General features: G+C 32.4%; 1 protein-coding gene across 7 annotated transcripts in view; it reads right to left on the bottom strand.

The window, feature by feature from the left end:
• The window catches only part of LOC112671692 (peptidyl-prolyl cis-trans isomerase NIMA-interacting 4-like), a 151,225-nt gene extending 143,289 nt beyond the window's left edge, over positions 1-7,936 (bottom strand). For 2 of the 7 annotated variants that reach the window (XM_035709732.2, XM_049105106.1), the window contains exons 1-2: positions 7,686-7,936; positions 6,822-6,995 (exon numbers count right to left, since the gene is read on the bottom strand). The gene's annotated coding sequence lies outside the window, so the exon portion shown is untranslated. The remainder of the gene's footprint in view (positions 1-6,821; positions 6,996-7,685) is intronic. The other 5 variants (XM_035709734.2, XM_049105110.1, XM_049105104.1 and 2 more) reach the window with 4 other exon arrangements.
• Between the last annotated feature and the right edge of the window lie 12,839 nt (positions 7,937-20,775).

Below are 20,775 nucleotides of genomic sequence, written 5' to 3'. Positions count from 1 at the left end.
GACTCCTTTATATTTCTATTTCTTTTAAATTTTCCATTCATTCATTCCCTTGAGAAAAATCATAGGAGCAACTCTAATTATTTTCTCTTTTTAACAGTAAATGTAACAGTAAAAGCATTAAGTAAATACACAGTTGATGCTATATTTAATAGTATGCAGTAAAGTTTACATTTTAATGGACCTTGAGCTAAATGAAAATGCATAAATTCTTTTCCTTCTACCAACTGTAAACTTCTACTTGAGATGATTTAATCAGGGTTGTGTTGAGACTTTTTAAAAGTGATTGAATACTAATTACTAATCTGCTCTCCAATTAAACATAATCTTTTAAGGTGGAATTCAAGCTGAGTGCTTAAATTAGTGACACTCAAGTTTTAGCAGTGGCCACATTTAATGAAAGAAGAAACTTATTGAAATAACAAAAGAGTGAAGATATGAAGGGAGAGAAAGAAGTAGGATTAAGGAGGTTAAGAAACAGTATGACATAACTCTAATACATCTTTGCTTTTTAGGTTCTTGTTAATTTTTTCTGGATCCCTATAATCTCAGAAAGTTCTCAAATTTTAAAGAATCAGAATCCTGGAGAAGTGTTATTAAAACTTAAACTAGGTCCCACTTCCTAGAGTTTCTGATTCAATAGATCTGGAATAAGATTCAATGAGTCTACATTTCTAACTGGTTCCAGGAGGTGTTGATGCTGTTAGCCAGGAGACTGTACTTCTGAGAACTGGTTGTTATAGGTTGGATAGTGATTTCTATCCTTTTTTTTAAACATCACATTGTTTCTATTTTTATTTAATTTAAATATAATTAATATATAGTGTATTATTAGTTTCAGAAGTAGAATTTAGTGATTCATCAGTTGCATATAACACCCACTGCTCATTATATCAAGTGCGCTCCTTAATACCCATCCACAGTTACCCCATTTCCTCATGAACCTTCCCTCTAGTAACCCTCAGTTTGTATAGTTAAGAGTTTCTTATGGTTTGCCTCCCTCTCAGTTTTCATCTTATTTTATTTTTCCATCTCTTCCCCTATGTTCATCTGTTTTTTTTTTTTAAAGATTTTATTTATTTATTCATAGACACAGGGAGAGAGGCAGAGACACAGGCAGAAGGAGAAACAGACTCTAAGCAGGGACCCCGACGTGGGACTCAATCCCAGGTCTCCAGGATCACACCCCAGGCTGCAGGCGGTGCCAAACCGCTGTGCCACCTGGGGCTGCCCTGTTCGTCTGTTTTGTATCTTAAATTCTACATAGGAGTGAAATCATATGGCATTTGTCTTTCTCTGACTGACTTATTTTGCTTAGCATAATACCCTCCAGTTTCACCCACACTGTTGCAGATGGTAAGATTTCATATTTTTTGATGGCTGAGTAATATTCCATTATATATCCATTCGATTATAGATGGATATCTCAACTCTTTCCATATTTTGGCTATTATGAACATTGCTACTCTGAACATTGGGGTGCGTGTGGCCCTACCTGACTATCTAATGTCTATCAAGAAGAAATTGCAAGGTAAAAAGGTAAAAAAGATAAAAAATACAATTGAAAAGAGAACACATGTTAGAACTAGATTTGTATATTGCAGTTATATTGGAATTATCACACCAGAAATTTAAAACAACTGTGATTACTATGCTAGGGACTCTAATGGATAAAATAGACAGCTTGAAAGAACAGATAGGCAATGTAAGCAGAAAGATGGAAATTTTAAGAAAGAACCAAAAACAATCTTAGAGATCAAAAACACTAATGCAAATGAAGAATGCCTTTGATTGGCTTATTAGCAGACTGGGCATGGTTGAGGAGAGAATCTCTGACCTTGAGAAGTCCATAGAAATATCCAAAGCAGAAAAGAAAAAGAAAAAAAAATGCAACAGAATATCCAAGAACTATGAACCAATACAAAAAGTGTAACATATTTTTAAAGGGAATACCAGAAGTAGAAGAGAAGAAATATTTAAAGCAATAATGGCTGAGATTTTCCCCCAAATTATCACACACCAAGTCACAGGTCCAGAAAACCAAGCAGGATAAATACCAGACAAGCAAAGAAAAACTACAAGTAGCAAGATCATAATCAAATGGTGGAGGATAACAGACTTAAAAAAATTGTGAAAGAGCCAGAGGGAAAAAACATCTCACTTATAGAGTAACAAAGAATTACATCCAACTTCTCCTCAGAAACCATGAAAGCAAGGAATGAAATATTTAAAATGTTGAGAGAAAAAGAAAAAATACCAATTAGAATTCTGTACCCTGTAGAACTATCCTTCAAAAGTGAAGGTGAAATAAAGATTTCTCAAAATTGATAAATCATTTTTGCCAATAGACCTGCCTTGCAAGAAATTTTAAAAGAAGTATTGCACAGAGAAGAAAGGTAGTATAAGTCAAAAACTCAGATTTATGTAAACAAACACTGGAGAAAGAATAAATGAAGCACAATGCCCTCAAGGTCCATCCATGTTCCAGCAAATGGCAAGATTTAATTCCTTTTATGCCTGAATAATATTCAATTTTGTATATAAACATACAAACAACATTTTCTTTATCCATTCATCCATCAGTGGACACTTAGGTTGTTTCTATATCTTGGCTATTATAAATAAGGCTGTAAAATTGTGGAATGCATATGTATTTTTGAATTAGTATTTTTTTTTCTTGAATAAATACCCAGAAGTGGAATTGCTGGATTGTATGGTAATTTTATTTTTAATTCTTTGAGGTACAACCACTTACATTCCCCCAAACAATGTGTAAGTATTCCCTTTTCTCCACATCCTTGCCAATGCTTTTTATTTCTTCTCTTTTTGATAATAGTCATTCTAATAGGTGTGAGGTGATGTTTTCTTGTGATTTTGATTCGCATTCCCTTGATAATTACTGCTATTGAACATCTGTTGATGTGTCTGTTGTCCAACTGTATATCTTCTTTAGAAAAATATTCAGATTCTCTGCTAATTTTTAAATCAGATTTTTTTTTTTTTTTTTTGCTATTGAATTATAAGAGTTCTTTCTATGTTTTGGGCACTAGCTTTTTATAGATATATGATATATAAATATTTCCTCCCATTCAGTAGGTTGCTTTTTCATTTTGATGATGGTTTCTTTTATTTGCACAGTTTGATGCAGTCCCACTCATTTATTTGTACTTTTGTTGTCTTTGCTGTTGCACCAAGACCAAAGTCAAAAAGTTAATGCTTATGTCTTCTTATTTTATTTTTAAAAATATTTTATTTATTCATTTGAGAGAGAAAGAGAATATGAGTGGAGGGGAAGAAGGAAAGGGAGAAGTTTCTGTGGGCTCATAATTTACATCTTGTTTTATAACTTGCTTCCCCCCCACTGTTTTTTTTTTTTTTTTTTTAAGATTTGATTTATTTATTTGAGAAAGATAGGAAGCAAGAGACAGAGCACAAGCAGGGTGGGGGAGAAACAGACTTTCCACTGAGCCGGGAGCCTCACGTGGAACTTGATCCTAGGACCCAGAGATCATGACCTGAGCCAAAGGCAGACACTTAACTAACTGACCCCCCAGGAATCCTTGCTTATATTTTTATCTAGAAATGTTATTGTTTTTTGTCTTATATTCAAGACTTTAATCCATTTTGAGTTAATTTTTGTGTATAATGTAAAATAATGGCCCAATTCCATTCTTTTGCATGTGTTTGTCCAGTTTTCCCAACATCATTTATGAAGGGACTGTCCTTTCCCCATTGTAAAATCTTTGTTGTAAATTAATTAACCATATATATGTGGGTTTGCTTCTGGGATCTCTATTCTTTTCCGGTGATCTATGTGTCTATTTTTATGTCAATACCAAACTCTTTTAATTTCTATAACTTTATAATATAGTTTGAAATCAGGGTTATTTTGTTATTACAAGTTACTCTATCTGTGAAGTAGCTTAGCTTAGTATTATTTGAAAGTGGACTTGGGTTAATTGTAAATATATTTTGCAAGCTCTAGGGCAATCACTTGAAAATGTAAAAAAAAAAAAGTAAAACTTCTACGATAAAAAAAAGGAAAGCAAATAAAATCATAAGGTGCCCTATTAAAACCACAAAAGGCAGAAAAAAATGTAGAAGACAAAATTGAAGGAAAATGGAAATGAATAGAAAATATTAAAAATACAGTAATCCAAGTACACCAATAATCACTCTAAACGTCAGTGGTATAAATATATCAATAAAAAGACAAAGACTTTAAGTGTCCCTTAAAAGTGTTAAGATTTTAAGAGTGTTTTAACGGTGTTTAAAAGACAAGACCCAACTATATGTTGTCTATAGAAAACACACTTTAAATAAATACATAAATATTAAAAGTAAAGGGATGGAGAAAGATATACCATGCTAATACTAACCCAAAGAAAACCTGAGTAGCTATGTTAATTTCAGGCAGAGAAGACTTCAGAGCAAGATATGTTATCAGGGATAAAGAGGAATAAACATAATGAATAAATAATAATAAAGAGGAATAAACATAAATATGTATGCAAGTAACAACAGAGCATTAAAATACATGGGGCAAAAACTGATAGAATTGCAGGGAGAAATAAATAAATCTATTATTATAGCTGGAGACTTCAACACCCCTCTATCAGAAAATCAAGAAGCAGAAAAATCAAGAGGACATAGTTGAACTTAATAGCACCATGAGTCAACTGAGTACAATGTACCTCTATCAACTACTTCATCCAACAACAGCAATGTTAAATCTTCTCAAGCTCACATAGAACACTCACCAAGACAGACTACATTGTGGCCATAAAACATATCTTAAGAAACTTCAAAAGAACAGAAATTATACAACGTCTGCCCTCAGACTACAATGAAATTAAACTAGAAGTCCATAACAGAAAGACAACTGGAAAATCCCAAAACATTTGATGATTAAACAACACATTTGAAATCACACACGGCTCAAATATGAATTCACAAAATAAATTTAAAGATACTTTGAACTAAGTTAAAATGAAAATACAAACTTACCAAATTTTGTGGAATGTAGTGAACACAGTGATTACAGAAAAACTTATAGCATTGAATACATTAGAAAAGAAAAAAAATCTAAAATCAATAATTGAAGTTTCCACCTTAGGAAACTAGAAAAAGAAGAGCAAATTAAATCCAAAGTAAGCATAAGAAAAGATATAATAAAAATTAGAGCAGAAAAAAAAATTAGAGCAGAAATAAATGAAATTTAAATAGAGAGTGAGTGGAAAAAAATCAGTTTTGAAAAAGCTGATATTTAGAAAAGACCAATAAGATCAATAATCCTCTAGCCAAGCCAAGGAAAAAAAGAGAGAAAATACATCATATATCCTCACAGATTTGCAAATTTAAAAAACCAGGTAACACTACAAACCTATTAAAATGGTCAAAATCCAAAACAATGACAATTCTAAATGCTGACAAGCATGTAGATGCGCAAATACTCTCATTTGTTGCTGGTTGGAATGCAAAATGGTAAAACTACTTTGTAAGAAAGTTTGGCAGTTTCTTACAAAACTGAACATACTCTTTCTACTTTATGGTCCAGCAATTACATGCCTTGGTATTTATCAAAATGAATTGAAAACTTATGTCCACACAAGAATCTGCACATGAATCTTTATAAGCAGCTTTATTCATAATTGCCAAAACTTGGAAGAAACCAAGATGCCCTTCAGTAAGTGAATAGATAATTAAACTGTAGTACATGCAGAAAATGAAATATTATTTAGTGCTAAAAAGAAATGAGCTATCAAACATTTAAAAAAAAAACATGGGGGAACTTAAATGTATAATTGCTAAGTGAAAGAAATCAATTTGAACAATCTATCTTCTATATGACTCCAACTATGACACTCTGGAAAAGGCAAAACTATGGGCACAATAAAAGGATCAGTAGTTACAAGGGGTTAGTGGAGAAGGGGGGATGAATAGGGCAGGGCACAAATTTTAGGCAGTGGAATTATTCTCTGTGATACTGTAATGGTAGATATATGCCATCACACATTTGTTAAAACCCAAAGAGTGTACAACACCAAGAGTGAATCTTATAACCATGGACTTTTTGTAATAATGTTTTGTCAATGTAGGTTCATGAACTATAACAAATATATTATTCTGGTGTAGAATTTTGATAGTAGGAGAGGCTACAGGTATGTAAGGCATGGGATAGATATGTGGGCAAACTCTATCTTCCGTTCAATTTTGCTGCCTGATACCACTCTAAAAATATATTTTTAAAAGTTATTCAATTAAAAACTCCCAAGTTATATATATTATATATACATTAGATATATATAGTATGTTATATACAATATAATATGTTATATATCATATACCACACACATATTATATATAGTATAAATATTATAAGCAATAAATCTATGCAGTATAGGTTATGAATAGGAATAGAGAAGGAATACTTAAAAATTAAAATATTTATTTTTATTACACTTAATTGATCTAAAAAATAACTAGTATAGCCTATGGATAGATAAAATGAATGAAGCATTGTCATAAGGGATGAGAGAAATGAATTGTAAATACTCTAAGTTGTCTTCACTACATGTGTAGTGGTACCATATTATTTGAAAGTGAATTTAGATTACATAAAAATATATTTTTTAAACTCTAGGACAGATTTTTTAAGAAGTGTAACTGACACATTATAAGAGAAGATAAAATAGAATCATGTGAAAAATGTTTATTTAAAACTAGAGAAGGCAGAAAAGGGAAAAATAATAATAAATTCCAAGAATTGAAAACAGTTACAAACATGGTAGATGTTAATTCTATTGTATCCTATTGTATCATACCTACTTTAAATGTAGAATGATCAGGGACGCCTGGGTGGTTCAGCAGTTGAGTGTCTGTCTGTCTTTGACTCCGGGCATGATCCCAGGGTCCTGGGATTGAGTCTCACACCGGGCTTCTCACAGAGAGCTTGCTTCTCCCTCTGCCGATGTCTTTGCCTCTCTCTGTGTGTGTCTCTCAAGAATAAATAATAAAATTAAAAAAAATGTAAAATGATCTATACATACCAATTAAAAGAGGTTCTCAGAGTGGATATAAAAATAACACCCAAGAATATGTTGTCTACAGTAACCTCACTTTAAATATAAAGATTCATATAGGATAAAATAAAAGATACAGATAGAATAAGAGGTATTATGCCATTCTAAAATTAATCGAAAGAAAAAGTAACTATATAACTTTAGACAAAGTAGATTTCAGAATAAGGAATATTATCAGGCATGAAAAGGACATTGCAGGGGTGTCTGGGTGGCTCATGTCATGATTCCAGGGTCCAAAGATAGAGCCTAATCAGCTCTGTGGAGCAGGGAGCTTGCTTCTCCCTCTTCCTCTGCCTGCTGCTCCCCCTGCTTGTGCTCTCCTTCTTTGTCAAATAAATAAATCTTTTTTTTTTTTTTAAAGGACATTGCATTATGATAAGGGGTCAATTCTCCAAGAAAACATAACAAGCCTAATAATGCATTCATCTAACAAAAAAGCATGAAAATAAAGGAGATAAAAACTGATGGAACTTCAAGGAAAGCAAAAAAATCACTATTAAAGTTAGAAACTTCAACACTTCTCTTTCAGTTATTGATAAAGTAGGCAGAAAAAACACTAAGAATATAGATTATGACAGCACTATGAATCAAGTTGATCTAACTCACATTTCTAGAACACTCCATTGAGCAGCAGAACACATTCTTCTCAACTTAAAGGGTATATTCAACAAAATAGATTGCAGTCTAGGTTATAACACATATCAAAACTGTTGTGCCCAAGATTGCAAATCCGAGAAACCACCAAGGAGCCGACACCGATGCAAGGGCACAACGGTTTATTAGCAAGCTGGAGCTTGGGTCCAAGTATACCCCACACAGTGGAGCACGGACTTGGACCCCGAAGTGGGTTACAGCTGGGTTTTTTATGGGCTGGTCTAGGGGATATTCAGAAGGGGTGGAGGAATTTCTCAAGTTCTGTTTACATTCTGATATGGGGCTTTCAAGGGCATTGAGCTCTGTTCTCATTCTAATATGGTATTTTCTGCCACTGGCTTGGGCTCTGTTGTTTTTCTGATGGGATTCTCTGCCAAGGACATTCTGCAGTTTTTCAGCTCTTATTCACAGGGGCCTAAGATGCTGTACTTGTGCTAATGCTAAACTTGAGGTGGGATAATATTTCTCAGCCTCCACAAAAACAAATTTAAAAGAATAGAAATCATAAATAGTACATTACCTATCAGAACAAGATGAAATTAAGCTGAATATCAATAAGAGAAAGACAGTAGGAAAATCTCCCAACATTTGGAAATTAAATAGCACCTTTTAAAATAACCCATGGATCAAAGTAGAAAGTTTAAGAGAAGTTTTAAAATATTTTGAAATAAAAGAAAATGAAAATATACCTTATCAAAACCTGTGCTATGCAGCAGTAGCAGTGATTGGAGGGAAATTTATAGCATTAAATGCAAAAGATAAGAGATAAGAGAAATCTCTTTAGATAAGAAGAGAAATCTTTAATCAGTAACTGAAGCTCACACATTAGGAAATTAGAGAAAGAAAAGTAGAAATCAATGAAATTGAAAAGAGGAAATCAACAACAAGTAACAAAGCTGGCTATTGAAAAGAGTCATAAATTCATGAACTCCAGCCAGTTTGTATAAGAAAAAGAGAAAATATACAATTTACCAATATTGGAAATAAAGGAAGAGTGATCACTATTTATCCCATGGACATTAAAAGAATAATAAAGGAATGCTATGAGAAACTATGTTCACAAATTTGAAAACATAAATGAAATAGACCATTCCGTAGAAGACACAAAACTGCCAAAACTCACACAAGAATATCTATCAAAAAATTTAGTAAATTATTAATAACCTTCCAAAAATAAAGCACCAGGTGATTTCACTTATATATGGAATTTAACAATGTTGAACTCCTAGAAGTAGAGAATAGAATGGTAGCTGCCAATGGCTGAGAGGTTGAGGAAAATGGAGAAACGTTGGTGAAAGGATACAAAGTTTCAGTTATTCAGTATGGATAAGTTCTGAAGATCTAATATTCAGTATGGTGGCTATAGGTAACAAAATTGTATTGTATACTTAATAGATTTTGCTAAGAGTAGATCTTAAGTGTTCTTACCACAAAGAAAAATATGTGAAGTGAAGTGATAAATATGTTCATTAGTTTGATTATGGTAATCATTTCACAATGTGTAGATATATCAAAACATCAGGTTTGCACACCTTAAATATATAGAATTTTTAGAATTTTTATTTGTTAATTATACCTTAATTAAAAAATAAGATCAAGTATCAGGCCCAAATCGGGCCCCTGGTGAATTCTACTAAACATTAAAAAAAGAAATGATAGAAATTGTCTATAGTTTTTTCCAAAACATAGAGATAGAATATTTCCTACCTCATTGTAGGAGGTCATATTAGTCTGTAACAAAATCCAGATCAAGATATTGCAAAAAACAAAAACAAACAGGAAAACAACTACAGATCAACATCTCTCATAAGCATAAATTTAAAAAATCTCCAACAATTTAACAAATTGAATCCAACAGTATAAAAAATATAACACCATGACCTCATGGGATTTATTCCAGGTGTACTGGAATGCTTCAATATTTTAAAAATCAATCAATGTAATCTACCATATCAACTTGTTTTAGAGGAAAAAACATAATCATATTAATTTATGCAGAAAAAAACTATTTGGCAAATTCCAACATTCATTCATGATAAAAACTCTTGTAAGATTTCTACTCAAAATACACAAAGCCTCTTAAAATTCAATGATAAGAAACAAACAACTCAATTAAAAATTGGGCAAAAGATCTGACTAGAGACCTTATAAAAAATACTCAGATGACAAGCATGTGGGGAAACGTTAAATATCATATGTCACTAGAGAAATGCACATTAAAATGGTAATGGGATACATCATATACCATTACACACTTATAGAACTGGCTTCAAAAGAAAAGATGATACCAATTTCTGGCTAGGACACAGAGCAAGAGAAACTTTCATTCACTGCTGGTGGGGAAAATGGTATGGTCACTTTGGAAGATAGTTTGGCAGCTTCTTATAAAGCTAAACATAGTCTTAACATATGATCCAAAATCACACTTCTAAATATTTACCCTACCGATTTGAAAACTTAACATCTACAAACAACCTGAACATGAACGTTTCTAACAGCTTTGTTACTAATCACCAAAAACTGGAAGCAAACAAGATGCTCCTCAATAGGTTAATGGATGAGCAAACTATGATATATCCACACAATGGAATCCCATTCTGCAATAAAAAGGAGTGAGCTACTGACTCATAAAAAGACATGAATAAACTTCAAATGCTTATTGCTAAATGAAAGGTTTAGTCTGAAAAATGCTACAGAATTTACAATTCCATTTGTCATCCTGGAAAAGCAAAAAACTAATGGAATTTGTAAGATTAAAAGCAAAAGGAACTTCGCATAAGGAGTGAACTCTAGTTGATAAAGTAGTTTCCTACAGGATTATGCATTAACAGATCTGACACCACTATACATGTGTACCTTTGATGTGATGTGGTAACACTGAAACTACATTAACAGTCTTCTCAAAAACCTAGACCATCAACCTAATCACAGGAAGAACATCAGACAAATCTCAACAGAAAAAAATTCTACAAAATACTTCCCTACTCCTCAAAACTGTCAATTCCCCCCACCCCAAGCAAACAAACAACTGTCACTGTCATAAAAAACAAGGAAAATCTGGGAAAGTGTCACAGCCAAGAGGAGCCCGAGAGATGTGATGACTAAATATAATATGGTATCCTATGTAGGCTGTTGGAATATAAAAAAAATCATTAGGTAAAAATTAAGGAAATCTAATTAAAATATAAGCCTTAATTAATATTTGTGTATCCATTGGTTCCTTAAATATGACTAATATATATAATAATGTAAGATGTTACTAACCAAGGTAATAGTGATATTCTCTTCACAACATTTTTTATTCAAATATATTCTAGATATGTTTATTAAAAATTTTAATTTATAGATAAAACAACTTGAATTGTAGATATATATATCTGTAAGAGATCTTATGCATCAACTACTTCAACTTCCTCTTTTTACAACACAGAAAATTGACCCCCCAGAGGGCATGATTAAATCAAGACCAGACAAGTCTAGAATCTTTGTCCCTACTACTGAACTTTGCCATTATGCCCTCCCCACTGAGAAGTTTAAGTTTCTTCAAAATTGAAAATGCAAATCTCATTAATATTAATAAATATCTAAGATGTTTATAACATTTTATAAGTCCTTTTAACATAACGTTAATTTGAATTCTTCCTAAAGTATGTTTTGTCAAGTGTGATTGTTGGGTTCAAAGAAAGCTATTAGTGCTTAAAAATCATGAACTTAGTATTACTCATAAAGGACTATTTATTCAGAGTAATGGTGATATAAGTCATGCTGCCTCTGAGTCAATCTTCTCCAGGAATACCTGCAAAACAAGCCTAAATTTCATAAAAGACTTTTAGCTAAAGAAAAGATGTGAGTTCTCAAAAAATATCCTATGCTTTCTTACCTGTTAGAAAAATAAATATCCTAGGGAATTGTAGCCCAGAGTTATATGAATTCCTTGTAGTAATATATTAAGTCATTGGCATAATTCCTTGTTAGTTCATCTAGATTACATTTCTAAATTCTGTGTGTTATAATCATACTAAAATCACTGAAATATGATTCTATGACATAAAATAAAATTGATTATATTAGAACCCAAGAAATAAAAGGGATTCTTATTGAGGGTTTCACAGGAAAACAGTGCACATGTTTTCTCTCCTTTTAATACTTTTTAAAAATGTGTACTTTGACTTCTCCATTAAGTATTTGAAAAATTTTGTTCCCAGAAACAAAAGTAATGAAATGGCATGATACGTAAGCCCCACAGAAATAGTAAATCTATTTTACTAGGTTAGCCAGTAGGTAGAACATTCAATATCACTCAATTATTTTCATCCATCTGTTCAATATATGGGAAAGTGACCTTCCTAATCATCCTTTTCTCCATGAAAAGAAACAATGAAGAGAAAAATTCGGCAGCTCTCATAAGGATAAATAATAAAAAAGGTAGATTATTGTTTAGCCTCATGAACAGTTCTTCACAAAAGGTTTCTATAATTTAAATCTAAATATGAAAGAGTACTACGAGGCAAACAATTGCAAAACAAAAACAAAAATGTTAGTTTCAAAAGCCTTAAAAGAGAAAATTACTTTGTAGGCCTGTTTCAGCTTCTGTTTTTCTTACCATGGTTTTATAATATAGACTCTACAGGCTTACATCTGGTATAAAGATCTTATAAGAAAACCTAGGTCCATTATGTTCACTTCTTTGGTAACAAAACTATATTTCTAGCTGACTTAGATGAATAGTCATTTTAACATCTTTAAACAAACAAAAATTTAAGAGTTAAACTTCAGAGTTCTAAATCGTCAATATTTTTTCTGGCTCTTTATGATATCAATAAAATGCTGTTCTTTTTTTCCCCATGAGTGGTCTTTCTATTAACATTATTCATTGATTTGCTTGCTTCTTCTCACTATCTCCTAGAAGTCTTGATTATTCTATCATCTTTTAGGTTATTTTACTAACACCAAACCAATTATTATTTTCTCCTTTTAACTTTTCTTCATGGCTTAATCTAGCCACCATTTCCTTTTGTAGACTTCATTCCTTTTTTCATACTTCTTTCCCTTCTTTAATTCTCCAAATCATCTTTCAACTCCATGGAGTTCATATCACACATTCAGTTTAAGGATTTAAAATAACATACAATATACTAAATTTTATTTTCACTTTACTCAATTTTTTAAGCTGCATAGGCCAATTCTAGCAAAAAGTGTGAAAATCTAGTTCATTATAATTTCATGAGTGAGAAAATGGCTTTAATAAACTGAGACCATATTGGAAAGGAGATGCCCTAAAAACGACATGCACTGCTTCTTCCATATCATACTGATGGGCTGATTGACAACGCTGAGTACTCTTGAAATTGCCAGCTTGTTAGATAATTAAATTAAATGAATATAGCACATGGTTAGGCTGGCCAGAAAAGATTGATAGAGATATTAAATTGTTTTCTCTTTTCTTTAAAAGCTGAAGTAAATTAGCAACTAAAAATACAACATAGACTTTTCCTTCCTCCTATTATTCCCTAAAGTAAAGTTTCCAAAAACTAGAACATGGCTGACTAGTTTGCTATTATTTAAAGCCAAATACAATCATGCATATGTTCTGCAAAGATGTGTATGCATATATGCACATGTGCACACATAATATGATACAACTAGTTTAGGTAAAATAAAGTCTCACAAAATCTTCTTCTGAAATGCAATACTAAATACTCTATTAGTTTTATTTAGCTTGTTATTTAAAAAAAAATTTTTTTTTAAGTACCCTCCATGCCCGGTATGGATACCCATGCATGGGTCTTGAACTTAAAACCCTGAAATCAAGAACTGAACTGAGATCAAGAGACAGAAGTTTAACCAACTGAGCCACCCAGGCATTCTTTAATCTACTAAAGAAAGAATTCAAATATAAAATTAATTACTTTTATCACAAACATGTATTGACTATTTTGTACTTCTACATTATTAATTATTTTTCTAGGGATACAAGGATGAAGGAAGAAATTGTCAATTTAAGAAACTTAAAATGTAGTTGAGTACAAGAGTTGATTGGGCTTGAATTAATTAATTATGAGATGGAGAATAAGTGGCTAAGAGGAATTATGAGGAGATTCTGGCAGCTTGGACAGAAGAGTTTGTGTGCATGTGTGTGTGTATGTGTATATGTTGAAAATCTGGGGAAAGTTTTTAGTTGAACCTTGAAAGTTCACTAAAATTAGAACATGTGAAAATGGTAACATAAAGACATTTCCTGCAGTTAATAGAGCATGAAAGAATGGATGCAAAAAATACATATATGAAGCATATTAAGGAATTGAAATTTGCCAAGCAGGTTGAAATTAAATGGAAGAGTAGAAAGTAGAGTTGGGAAGGCAAATTTGGGTCAGATGATTTAGGAGTTTGAATTTGTAAGCAAAGAGACTAAGCACTCTTCTGTGGGCAATGGGAAGTTGGTAATGCTTTTAGGATAAAGGAGTAACCTAATCACAGTCAGCATCAGGACTACAACTTTGATAGCAAATAGTAAGAATGGTAGGGAAGATAAGACACTGAGTATGCATTACTTTTGTTTTTGTTTTTGTTTTTTTTTTTTTCAACTGGCAGTGAAAGAAAGATAAGAGGGCAGAGATTTGGTTAGAGAACCAGGGAAAGATTTTATCATCTTTCATTTGGGCTGCAAGACATATAAGGTCACTATTGCCCCAAATGGTTATAAGTTGAAACATAGCACCATTAGCTGTAAGAAGGAAAGATTTAGGAGAAGATACCATGAAGCAGAGATAATAATTCTCTCATAAATGAACGACACATGAATGCAAGATTCTCCAAGATGGAAGAGTGGAAAAGAGTAGATTGAGAGTATTTCAATGTTGGTGGCAGTAGCTCTGAATTCTCCCACTGCTCTTGAGTGAGTCTCTGGGATGGATGTGAGGGCTGAGAATGACCTAAAAACCACTTTAATTCTCTTCAGAATTCTGAGGGCCAGCAGTCTTTAGAGAACTTCCTCATGTCACTGTCATGTGTTAAGAACAGATTAGGAATGACAAAGTATAGTATCTTGGTCAGAGAAAATGTGATATCTGTACCCTGGAAATTCTGAGTCTTGAAGCCTAAGTGTCACTGGAAAGCTGAATCTTCTCCAGCTGAACTCTCTCTACCAGAGACTTTAAAAGTTAGCTGAGGAGATACCATAGTGGAAAATGGAGTGAGCATCTGAAGACTATGACTGGATCTCAGATATCACAGCAGAATGAATGAGATGTGTGCTATACTAGACTTTCTGGTTTCTGCTGACTTCTGTCCCCCTCTAAAGACCACTACCTCTCTCTGTGGTAGTCACATTTCCAAAGGAAAAGACATAATTCGTTGAAATGGAATTTAAGTGTAAAGATTATTGAAATGTAGAATCTGAGAAGGAAGAGACCTATGTAACATTTTTTAAAACATGTAATCTGATATAATGTAATCCACAAAACAGTGGATTATTCTGTAAACAGATAACAGGCCAGTGAAAATACAGACAGAGCATTTAAATGTGGCTCAGCAGACAAAGGAACAAGTGATACCTGCTGAGGAAGTCACTAAGGGTTGTATTAAATTGTCAATGTGAGCCAATTTCTGTGATGTTTTGTCAATATCCCACAGAGTACTGAGATGAGGCTTGATGGAAATGAGCATTTTGACACATACATCCTACAGAGTTTACAGTTTACTATTATAAACACAAAGGATAAATTCTGAGCAAATCTCATTAGGAGACATGAAGCTGGATGGTATTCCTTGAACCCGTCTTCTGTAATCTCCTCAGTTCTTCAAGAGAACTATGTTTAGATTGGAAGTGATATTATTCAACCGGTACCAGATGAGGTCCTGCCCTAATATAGTTTTATTTATATATAATCCCAAATTAGGTTTATCAAATAAACCTAATGACTCTAACAATATCACCTTGAAACATTAGTGTACTTACACATAAGTAGCAAATATTGCCTTTAGCAAGTCATGTCGCCTAGCTTCTTAGTTCTGGGTTCAGTTTTCTTATAGCATCACTCATGGCCTCTTCATACATTTTCCATAAATAATATAATAATATCACACACAAAGGACCTCAGATTGCAACTATATGACAGTGACCAAATGGCGAGCAACTGAAATCAGTTCAAAGCTAGTTGGAGCTGAGCACTGTGGGTCTGGTTAAGGTAAGCTATAAGGCTGGCAATATGCAAGTTTAAGTTCTTGCCTTCCTTCCTTATTTGTCTTCTGTTACTTACTGCAAATTCAGTGTGTCTTGTCCTTACAAATTCAAATACCTAAGAAATAACTTGAGTCATTCAAAATGAATATCCCCAAATAACTGAACTTTTCCTCTACTCCCCATCTTTCCTACATAACCTCCCAACAACTTACTTCTTTTGAAGAACATGGAAATCATTTATACTATTTTAATCTCATCATTATTGCTACCTGCTAATTTTCAGCAAACTCTTCCCCTTCTGTAATGATTTTAAGTACTTAGTACAGTGGGTGTGAATTTAAATACATAAGATTACATATGTAAAAGCATAATATTTTTTATTTCTCTAAAACTGAATTTAATTTTTATTTTTAAATCTTCTTGCCATCTGAAACCACAAAATGTATCCATGTCACCATAAGAGAATAATGAATTCTCAGGTGAGGTCAGCCACAGAATTGACCAGACTGAGTAGACACTCCCTCCCTGCCGATCAGTAGAAAAGGAAAACATCAACCCAGGGAAAAGGAGAGGGAGGAGCAAGATGTCAATTTTTTTAATGAGTTGAAACCTAATTTAATCTGAAAATGACTAGTGTTCGTATTTTTTTCTCATAAAATGATTGCCTCTAGTGGTCAATTTTACAGCAAGACCTAAAAGATGGGATTCAGGAAACAATGCGAAGTCCATCCCTCATCCCACAATAAGAATACACTTTACAATTTATTGTGACCATCTTTTAACTTCATTTCCTGGACTTGTGTTCTTTGGAGATATACATACTGTCCGAAGGATCTCATTTAACCACTCACTGATATTGGTGACATTCAAAATCAAATCAATAAGGTTATCTCTCTCTCCTGTCTTTTTCTCTCACACTATTTTAGTCCCTCAGCTGATCATAAAAGAATAAAGGGCTCCATCTTCTCTCTGCTTTCTGGTCGCTTATAAATTGAATCCTACCCTCTCTTCACTACTCTTCCCCAAATCTTTCATAATAATTGAAATTATATTATCTTTAATATAGAATATAGGGTCTAGGAAGGCAGTCATTTTTTTCTGTTTTACTCACTGTTCACAGTGTGGAAAAGTGGCTATTATTTAATAATGAATGTGTGTATTCCCCCACTGGATTAGAAGTCCCATGTGGCATAAATGCATGAGTACTGCACACTTTCCTCTTCATTTTGGAGACTTATACAGTAAGTCTTTCTAACTCCTTACTGTTTGGGCCCCACTTACGTTTCCTTCCATTAACTGCTTTGCACATACTAGACATTCCAGTCTGTTGGCAATGCCCCAACTCCCTTGACACATGCCATGGTTTTCTCTTATTGAATTTTCTCTCCACTAATCTTCTATTTAAAACCCAATCAATCCATTAAGATCTTGATCAAATTGGGCTCTAGGTCAATACAAGTAAAGTCCTGTAATCAAATACAAATCCATCTAATGTTTAATTCACCTAACAAAGTATTTGAAAAATTCATTTTGTTAAAATATAAAACACTTCCTATGTAATCAGTTAATTTCACCCTTTGAGAGTTTTTGTATGTGTTTGTATTTTGTGTACTTTTGAATATTTCAAAATTTCTTATTCAATTTGTTTAAAGCAGTCTTGATTCTACATTGTTTTATTTTTAAATTTAATCTGTTATATTGATAAACTGTGGACTTTTTACTCATTTTGGATATTTTCAAACATTTTCATAAATTATTAAGCAAGATCTAAATTGATATTGTATATAAGTACTAATAGGACTTTTACTTCATTCCAGTCTTATCAAATTATCTCTTTTCTGTAGTCCTGACTAATCTAAATGACTTTTGTGCAATAATAATTTTCATTTACATTTAATGAATAATAATAATAAAAGCATTTTGAATAATAACACATAACAGTTAAAGTAGATAATTCAGAATATTTCAGTGAAATAGTGTAAGTTACATTTAACAGATATTTTTAGTTGACTATAAAAATATAGATATAGAAACATACACACTTACTATACATTTAGTATATACTAAAATACTATAATATTTAATATTTACATATATCTAGCATAATATATATCACAGATAAAATTTAGAAAATAAAAGTAAAATGAATAATAATAAATATAAACACACCAACCATGAAAATCACTCATAACTTTTGGTTATTTTCTTTCAGTTATTTTCCTGTGCACAGGGTGTTTTTCTCAACATAATTTAAATCAGTCTCTCTCTATATATATACATAGTTGTGCATCATGCTTTTTACTTAAACTTATACTATTTGTTTTGCACCTTTTTAAAATGATTTCCTTCAACATAAATTTTAGTGGCAGTGTCATAATTGAATACCTATAAAAACTCCTAATGAGTATATCAATCAAGATTTTTATCAAACAAGGCTGAAAAATTGGCAAACTTTCCATCTTTCACAAAGCTAGTTCTTTACTTTAATTAGATTTCCTTCTTACCTTTAGAGGTGTTTAGGCCTCTGTTTATCTAAAGTGCAATTCTATGTTACAGAATTTTTTGAATTCATCCATAAAATAATCTATCCATTAATCAGATTTTAAAAATCACGTTAGCAGAAATGAAATTTAAATAAATGTACTGGGTGCACTGAGGCGCTTGGTGGAGTGAACATATCAGTCATGTGCATGGATTATGGCAGTCGATAGAAAAATGCCTGGAAGATGCACAGGTAACAGTACAGTCTGGGGTCACAGGTTGCATGATATAAGGAGTTCTTTTTTTTTAAGATTTATTTATTTATTTATTTATTTATGATAGACATAGAGAGAGAGAAAGAGGCAGAGACACAGGCAGAGGGAGAAGCAGGCTCCATGCCGGGAGCCTGAGGTGGGACTCGATCCCGGGACTCCAGGATTGCGCCCTGGGCCAAAGGCAGGCGCTAAACCGCTGAGCCACCCAGTGATCCCCTATATAAGGAGTTCTTGACATCAGACACTTGAAGTTAAAGTAATAATGATATAGCCAAATAACACCAATAATCATTACACACAATTCCAAAAGAAATTTGGAAATTCATGACCAAGTAAACAATGCATGTGGTGTTTAAGGAAGAAGAATGGTTAACTCAGGATGCTCTTGGGTTCCATGTTAACTCCAATGAAAGGGGAAAAAAAATGACATGCAATAAGCCAGAGAAGATATATTTATTCACTATATAGACCAGTTTAGATAAAGACAAATTTGTGGGCCTTTAGTTTGAAATGTTCTTTATAGGCTCATATCTTGAATAATGTTTAGTTTTATTTGTCCAAGAATCTTTCCTACTTTATTTAGAAATAGGGTAATAATAGTTAGCACTCATAAACTTACAAAGTCTCAGAGAACCCAAGACGATGCCAACCATAACACATTCTTCTACCAGTTCACACCTGGATCTAATATTTAGTTCCAGTGTTTGCCTGTACGTGCTTTATTTATGTTAGATACTTGTGGTGCTTTTTCCCCCTTACAGTTTTCAAAGAGGCATTGCAAAGAGGTTAAGAAGGTAAACAATACACAATTGTTTTAATGAAAAATCTCTGCCAGACCACAGCCCTTAGTAAAACTACAACCTTTAATTTTTGCCAGACTAAAGGTTCCCACTAGTCAATATTTAAGCTAGGAGGTCCTTGTTAGTCAATAGTTAAGCAGTCCTAATATTTTAAAAACCAATTAAATCTTCACAACCTACTTTTTATTCCAGTTGCCATATTTAAGGAAATGTATTTGGTTAGGAAATAGAAAACTATCATATAATGAAGAGTTCTTAAGAAACTGAAGACAATCTCCTACAAACCACAGTGTTATATTTTTGCCTAAATCCAAAGAAAGACCTAAAATTCCCCCTACTTAAGCATGAGGCATTCATCAACAGTGCTAAGTAAGGAACATATATATTTTTGTTTTGGCTTTAGTTTTTGTAGGTATTAGTGGAGCCTGTTTTTATAAGAAGATGATTGCTTCTTGGATTTTCAACATTTGTGGGAGAGTGTACAAAAGGCCATAGAAATAGTATAGCAGAACTAAAACAGTCCAGGCCAGTTTTTTTTCTCTTTCTTACAAAAAATTATCAGAAAGACGTACTATTCTCACAAGTTAAACCATAGACAAGATAGTAAGAAATGCATAATTAGAAGACAGATATAGCTAGGTTCAAATTAAGACTATGAATTGAATATAGCCTGGAAAAGATCATAAGTTCTTCCTAGACAAAAAAGAGAAACCAGGATAAGGTCCACATATGTATGGATACATATGGATACGTGAATATGATGAAAGATACACTTCAGCGAAAGGAGAAAATATTCAATAAATTATGTGGAGAGAAATAGTTAACCAGAAGGAAAAATAAATTTAATCTCAACCTCAAAACAAATATAAAAACTTGTTCTAGATAGATCAAAAGCTTAAATATAAAACCTTTTAGAAGAAAATATAAGAAAAAAATGCCTTTGTTGTTTACTTCACATTTGGATTATTTTCCAATAGAAAACAAAAAAACAGCTACTAAAATTTTAATAAATATGCTTATGCTAAAATGAAAACTTCTATTTAATAAACAATAACTTTAATAACTCCTATTCAATAAATAAATTCCTCCCCACCCCTCTCCTAAAAAATAAAAGAAAAAGAAATTACAAGCTACAAACTCAGGTCAGGTATTTGTAATACATATAACTGACCAATGATTCATAAACCAGAATTTATAAAGAAAATGTCCAAATAAGTGTTTAAAAAAGACAAAAATCTACTAAAAGAATGAGTAAAATATGTGAATAGACATATCATAGAAAAAAAACCCAATGATAAAAAAAA

This window comes from Canis lupus, chromosome 32, assembly GCF_003254725.2.
Source record: "Canis lupus dingo isolate Sandy chromosome 32, ASM325472v2, whole genome shotgun sequence".
Taxonomy (NCBI): Eukaryota; Metazoa; Chordata; class Mammalia; order Carnivora; family Canidae; genus Canis; species Canis lupus.
The sequence above is the reverse complement of the archived record's forward strand: the minus strand, read 5'-3'. Positions and strand labels throughout refer to the sequence as shown.